This window comes from Phocoena phocoena, chromosome 18, assembly GCF_963924675.1.
Source record: "Phocoena phocoena chromosome 18, mPhoPho1.1, whole genome shotgun sequence".
Taxonomy (NCBI): domain Eukaryota; kingdom Metazoa; phylum Chordata; class Mammalia; order Artiodactyla; family Phocoenidae; genus Phocoena; species Phocoena phocoena.
In genome coordinates, this window is record NC_089236.1 from 27,873,452 (window position 1) to 27,880,637 (window position 7,186).

The 7,186-nt window shown below is 32.4% G+C and overlaps 1 non-coding gene across 1 annotated transcript; it reads right to left on the reverse strand.

Annotated features, from left to right (window-relative positions):
- Nucleotides 1-6,010: 6,010 nt before the first annotated feature.
- Nucleotides 6,011-6,083, reverse strand: TRNAG-UCC (transfer RNA glycine (anticodon UCC)). The gene has a single exon. It is a non-coding gene; the product is annotated as a tRNA-Gly (tRNA).
- Nucleotides 6,084-7,186: the final 1,103 nt, after the last annotated feature.

The following is a 7,186-nucleotide window of genomic DNA, read 5'->3' on the forward strand; positions in this document are numbered from 1 at the left end:
GAGAAAACTCCTGAAAAATGACAAGAACTGCCAGAAATTAAGTAAGGTTTCAAATTTGATGGTTTGAATTGTTTATTTTTGATATTTTCTTTTATTTTCACTCCTCTTTGACAGGGATAATGTTGGAAGACAGATTTCAACTAGGAATGATTAAAACTACCTGGGACATCAATTCTTACTAAATATTTTCTACCTTTCAAGTCTGTGTTCATTAATCAAACTAGCCCTGTTTGAACCTCCATAGACTATCAGGCATGTGTGATATGTTCTCCTGTACTCACAATGTTTCCAGGCCAGTAGGAAGTTCAGACTTTTTCCTGTCTTTGGTTGCTAATTTTTCTGTCACCCCAATCCCACCATTATTCGTTCTGTCACTGTGGGTCTATTCCAGCGCTCATCAAAACTACAGTGTAATTTATCATACTTATATTTCAAAATACAACATATGTACCGATATTAAAACAAATGATAATAATATTGATAAATTACATTTATTACATATTTACCATGTGTTAATCACTATTCTAAGCATTTCTTTTACCCTATATAGTTCGGAGGTTCACAGTGCTTACTAATAACTTACTCAAAGGACCTTGGAAGAGTCATACTAAGTAAAGGCTGCTAATTGTCCTATGATCTCCAACAAAATTTAGTATTACAAACATTTAAATACAAAGATTATAAGACTCAAACTGAGCTCTGGGTAGATTCACCGTAGGGTAACCCCCAATGAGTCAAATCCTTGTATAGTCCCATCCCCTTGAGTGTGGATGGAAATTTTGACTTGTTTCTAACCAGCAGAATATAACAAAGGTAATGGGATGCCACGCCCATGACTAGATTACAATACACATATAAAATTTCATCTTGACAGATTGCCTTAGAGCTATTCTCCTCGTGGCCTCAGAGAACTAAACAGAGATGTTGTGAAAATGCCAATGGAAAAGACCTCCTGTCCGAAAAGTGCAGGCAGTTTCTTGGACATGAGGATGGCCAACAGCCACAACCAGTGAAAACCCAGGGCCCCAGATCCATAGCCATAAGGAAATAAATTCTGCTAATCATGAGAATGAGCTTGGAAGAAAATTCTTCCAGAGCCCATCCTCCACATGAGAAAACAGCTGATACTATTTTGCATCTTTGTGAGTTCCTGAGCAGAATGCTCAGTTAAACTGTGCTTGGACTCCTAACCCATGGAAACCACTAGATAATAACTAGATGTTTTAAGCCACTAAGTTTCTGGCAACTTGCTGCACAGAAAACTAGTACAAGAGCTATCCTGAATAAAAGTAAATAAATTTTGGTTTTCAGTCTCTTAGGTAAACAGTGATTGATTTTCTTTTATAAATTCTCAAATGTATGTTATCTTTTAAGTTGATTGATAATTTTGAAATACTTAGGTTGTCAATGAACTTTGTTCAGATAAACTGAACAATTTCTATCACTTCCCTTCAATATTAAATAATTTTATATTGAAAAATCTGCCCTACCCAGATTTCAATTTACAGTCTATTCAAAAGTGTATAATTGAAGAGCAAGAAAATCCTTAACTTCTATATGCTCCAAAACATTCCATTTAACAGAACATGGTGGCAATGTTTATCTTTTTTTAATTAAAGAGTGCTTGAGAGATGACATAATGGAAGATGATCAAATGATCCAGTAAGTGGTTTCTGTGAGACTTTAGTGTAACTTTGATAACTTGTTATTTTTACCCTTAGGTAGTAGAGATTTATTCGTAATATTAAAATTCTGATTTTCTTGATGTATTCTGAATAATATAACCTACATATTAGATGTAAAAGAGAAATGATCCCCACTTCCCAATGACACCTAATCTGCTATAAGAAGCAACTTCATCACTTGATGAAGTTAAGTATCAATTAATAAAATATTTCTGTATTATATACTATAAAATAATCAATTCTTAAAATTTTATAAATGTGTAATCTATTCTCATTTCTTGATCTATTATACTCATTGAGAACCTCATCTTTGCTGAGCTTTCTGTACATGTCTATTTTACATTTTTTTCCTTGTTATCTCAATATCTTGAGTCATAAAATTATGCATAATGGGAATAATTACTCTTAAGCTTACATGCCCTTCATTTTACAGTACATTTAGAAAACCCAGTCTCTAAAAGAGTGACATCCTTTTTCCCTGAAATAAGTACCAATTCAACAAGGTGTTTATTGGTGGCAACATAATCCATTAACATAGTCCCTCAGGACTTGTACTGCTATGATGAAAAATTCTGCTTTGCAAGAAATATCCCAGGCAATAAAAATATAATCTGTTTTCAGAGTCATTACCCTCAGCAATTAAAGCCTTTAAAAGTAGAAAACACTCATATTTTAAAATTTTTTCACCAGATGATCAGGTTTTTAAAAAATAGAATATAAATAAAGAGGTGACAGTTGAACCCTTTACTCCCTTACAAATAAGTTCCTAAACTGATTTGCACTTTGAAGTTAGTCTGAACTACTGTAGAAATCTTGCTTATTTAAGAGTAACTCTAATATAAGATTTTTCAATTGTAAAATGCTTCTTTTTATAATATAGTTATATTCTGCTTCCAAAGCACATACCTAAATTTAAAAGACTGAATTAGTTTGAAATTATAAAATATGAATTAAAATTATTCTGCAAATACAAGCAAATAAAATGACATAATTGTACAATTTCAGACAGATATATTTTAAGGGAGAAATATTTTGAGATTAAAGGATATACCTGAATAACATGACAAACTCCTTAACATTCAGGAAAGATATAACAGTTCTAAGTGTATATGCAAGAATAACAGTTTTGAAGATATAAAGCAAATTTTATAGCCCTTTGATATGAGAAATTTATAAATATACCAACATAATGAGAGGTTTTAAAATATCTCCATAAGATTTCAATAAATGCTCAAAAAAATGACAGAAAATATACAGCATATATAACTGTTTAAGGAATTTCATTAAAATAACTTGATCTCTGGACATGTGTCCACTGGAGCATACATTTTCAAGTACATGTAGGACATTTATAAAAGTTGATCTACATGTTAAACTGTAAAACTGAGCTTAAATTTCAGCTTAACAAATCTCAGTTCAGTTAATTAGTGTTATTGAGTCCATGCTACAAACAGACAAGCATTTAAATAAACAAAAAGCCAACCAGCCAACCAACCCTCGTTATCATATGTCCTAAAAACATTTTTACCTTTCAGCCAAAAATTATAAGGTGCACAGAAAGACAAGGAAAAACACAGTCTGAAAAGATAAAGAAACCCTAAGAAGCAGAATCAGATATAACACAGATGTCAGAAAGATCAGAGGAGAAATGTGGAATAAATGTGATTAATATCTTAGATTTTCTAATGGAAAAAAATAGACAAAATGCATGATTAAATAATTTCAACGTGGAGATGGAAATTAAGAAAAATAACTTAAAAATGACAGAAATCAGGAAAACAGTAAGAGAAGTAAAGAATGCCTTTGAGGTGCTCATCTGCACCCTGGACAAAACTGAGGAAATTATCAGTGAGTGTGAAAATAGGTCAACAGAAAATTTAAAGTTTAAGATGTACATTTAAAACTTTGAGATAAGAAGCTGAAACAAATCTCTGGCATTTTCAGTTCTTTTTGGTATCTTCAGTCATAATGTCATTAGTTATTCTAATAGGAAACCACAAGCATATTTTCTTGTTAGTATATTTTATTATTTTAAATGAAGTACTATTTTATTCAGGATAAGAGCTGGAAACAGGTTTGAAAGAAGCAGTTTCCCTGAAGCTCAATTCAATCAGCAGTATTGTTAATTTTGGCAGCATACAGAGAAATATCTAGTTGAACTTGACAGGTAGTGGGTTTCATGGCTATAAATAATCATTAGCATGCATCATCATCAAGACATTAGGGTCTTTTCATAGTTATAGCAACAATTTATTACCATCCATTTCAGCTATGTGCCTGGTAGAGTCAGGTAGTTATATAATTTTAACTCTCGACAAATATAATCAATAGATTTTATTTCTTCATTTTTCAGAAGAAGCAAATTGTAGCTCAATATCACACAGCTGCAAGTAGCTGGGCCAGGATTTGATAGCTATCTGAGAGTTTGACAACTATTTCCCAAACATTCCTGTCAAGACAAAAACAAAATAAATTTAGTCTCAGTGATGACCTACAATATATGTTAGTTAATTTAATCATTATTTCTGTCAAAGGTCTAGTAAAGACAATTGTAACAAATGAATGGGTTGTGTGTCAGTTATGTGGTTATGTTTAAAAAGCACACATAGATGTGGTTAAAATTATATTGTGAGCTAATTGTATTCTGCTTCATTAGAGAAGGATATATAATTACTGAAAGGCGATTACCAGGAAAGATTAAAAAAAAAAAAACTGTGCAACAGACGTTTGGTGGTTACAAAGTAGAAAATAAGTGAAAGGTCCCTTAAAAAAGATGGGATTCAAATACTAGAAATAATTATTTAAAGTTGTAATAAACTATGATTTATTTTATCATTTTAAATAAATAATGTTAATATTTTTTTAGTATCTAGAAATTCAAGCTAATAAGAGTAGGCATTCATTTATCTGTCTAGCAGTTCACCTATAGAAATGATGGAATGGCATTTTGAATAGATTGTGGGTTTTGGAATTGAATCTATCCATGCTCAAATTCCAAAACTGCCAATTATTATTTTATCTGTGTGACATTGGGTTTGTTATTTAAACATTATATTGCTTTTTTTTTAAAGCTTTGGGGACAGGCTAAGAATTAGACTCATTACAAAAAATATATATGTATATAATTATGTAATTTCAATTTCTTGAAATCCTAACCCAGGTTTAATGAGAGATACGACGTAGAATATATCACAGTGTTTGAGGTGGTGTTGTCACATTAAACAGCTATTTTGTAAGTACTTTAGATTGACTTTATTTATGAGTATTGTTACTCTAATTCATCTATAATTACTACAATTACCTCATTTATAATTAGGGCACCAAAAACTCAATTAAGGTCCCAATTAAAAGCTAAGACTTGCTGGTTTCCAGCTTTTGAATTGAGACCGAAGAAAGGGGTTATGAGGAGAAATCTCAAAATAGCTGCTAAGACATCAAAGGCTTCCTTCACTTTACAAATAATGAAGTATCTGAACAAATGTGCCAATAATTCAAGTAGAGGCAGCACAATGGTCTAATATTTACCCCTCATGCATTATTGCATAGATATTTAAAAAGTAACTATTTCACATTTTCCTATGTCCTGTTTCATTACTTGGAAACTATTTAACAAAGTAATATTTTCTGATTTTGATTTCTGATAGTGGCATTTTCAGATCTACTTATGGTCTGACTTTCTTAAGTCTTAAGTTTTTAGTTATACTTTTAGTGGATTATCATCATATCATCATTATCACCCCTTTTAAATGTGTTTAAATATCCCAAGAATGCTAGAATTCCAAATAACAGAATCCATCTATCTCAATTTTACTCAGTTTTTGTAAACTTACTCCAAGAATTACATATACTTTTTATTATGCACTGGGTCACAAGGGTCACTGAATTTTAAAAAATATTGAGCAAAAATAAAATTTCTTTCTTTGCCAGTTTTTAGTAGTCCTCAGCAATCAAATTAAAATGACTAAAGAATGTAAAATAAGTGTTTATTATACCACACTATTTGCTGGAAGCTGTTTTCAGTGGCTTCATTTCCAGAAATACCTGAAACAGATCATCATGAAACTATAAAAGACACATTGCATAGCCTAGGATGTGATGATGAGGACAGATCCTTTTTAAAACCTGTATGAAAACTCATTTTGTGAATAAAGAAGGTCATAAAACTGAGCACAAATACACTAATAATCAAATACCTTGTAGAAATGGGAAAGATACCTGTATCTTTTTAAACATTTACAAAAATATATTTTATTTATTTATTGACTGTGCCGGGTCTTAGTTGTGGCATGTGGGCTTCTTTGTTGCGGCATGCGTGCGGGATCCAGTTCCCTGACCAGGGATTGAACCCGGACCCCCTGCATTGGAAGTGCAGAGTCTTACCCACTGAACCATCAGGGAAGTCCTAAACCATTTAAATATAATATATTGAAACAAACTGGATTTCATTTCATCACCATAATTAGAAATCACACATGAAATTCTTAAAAGGAATTTACTTGGATCACACCAAAGTATTCATTCAGAATGAAGATTAATCTGTGCAAAAAAAAAAAAAAAAAAAAATTGGGCTTCCCTGGTGGCACCGTGGTTGAGAGTCCGCCTGCCGATGCAGGGCACACGGGTTCGTGCCGCGGTCTGGGAAGATCCCACATGCCGCCTAGTGGCTGGGCCCGTGAGCCATGGCCGCTGAGCCTGCGCGTCCGGAGCCTGTGCTCCGCAACGGGAGAGGCCACAACAATGAGAGGCCCGCGTACCGCAAAAAAAAAAAAAAAAAAAAAAGATTAATCTGAGTGACTGTGATCTCTGTGCCTTTTCTGCATAGTCATGCTTCAGTCTTACATGCTAAGGTTCATATTGTATATGAATATAAGGTTTACATATCCATTTATATATATGATGTTTAGATAGATAGATATTCTATGACTGATTTCAAGGCTACTTAAATGCAATATCAAGAGCTATTATTTGAAGAACCAGGAATAATACAGGCAAAATAATGTCATTATTGTTTTCATTACATTTAGACAACTCATTCAGAAACACCTTCAAAATTTACGTAGCCAAAACTTCTCCAAGGCATCTAAAAACCTACAGCTAATGCATATGTTTAAGATACAAGTTAATTAAAGCACAGGGGCATATCCTGTTCTATGAAAACATAATGCCGTGCAATCTTATTTGGAATCCAAGTTAATTGTCCAAGGAGAACTAACATTTTAAAGGTGGAATGTGAAGCTACAGTACATAAGTTTGAATATGAATTTTGAATATCATCACCTTGAACTTAAATGTTAAAAATATGAGATCGATGCCTGTCATTATGTTTTCACTCCAGGATATAAAATGATTTGACTTAACCATGGATCACTTAAGCCCCATAATTCATTGTAACTAATTTAATATTATTCATCTTATCAAAAGAGAGAATTTTGAATGGTAGGAGAATATAATGTTTGAGATTCTGGTTACAAGACGCAGGCTACCTCAGTTTGAGGTTGCTT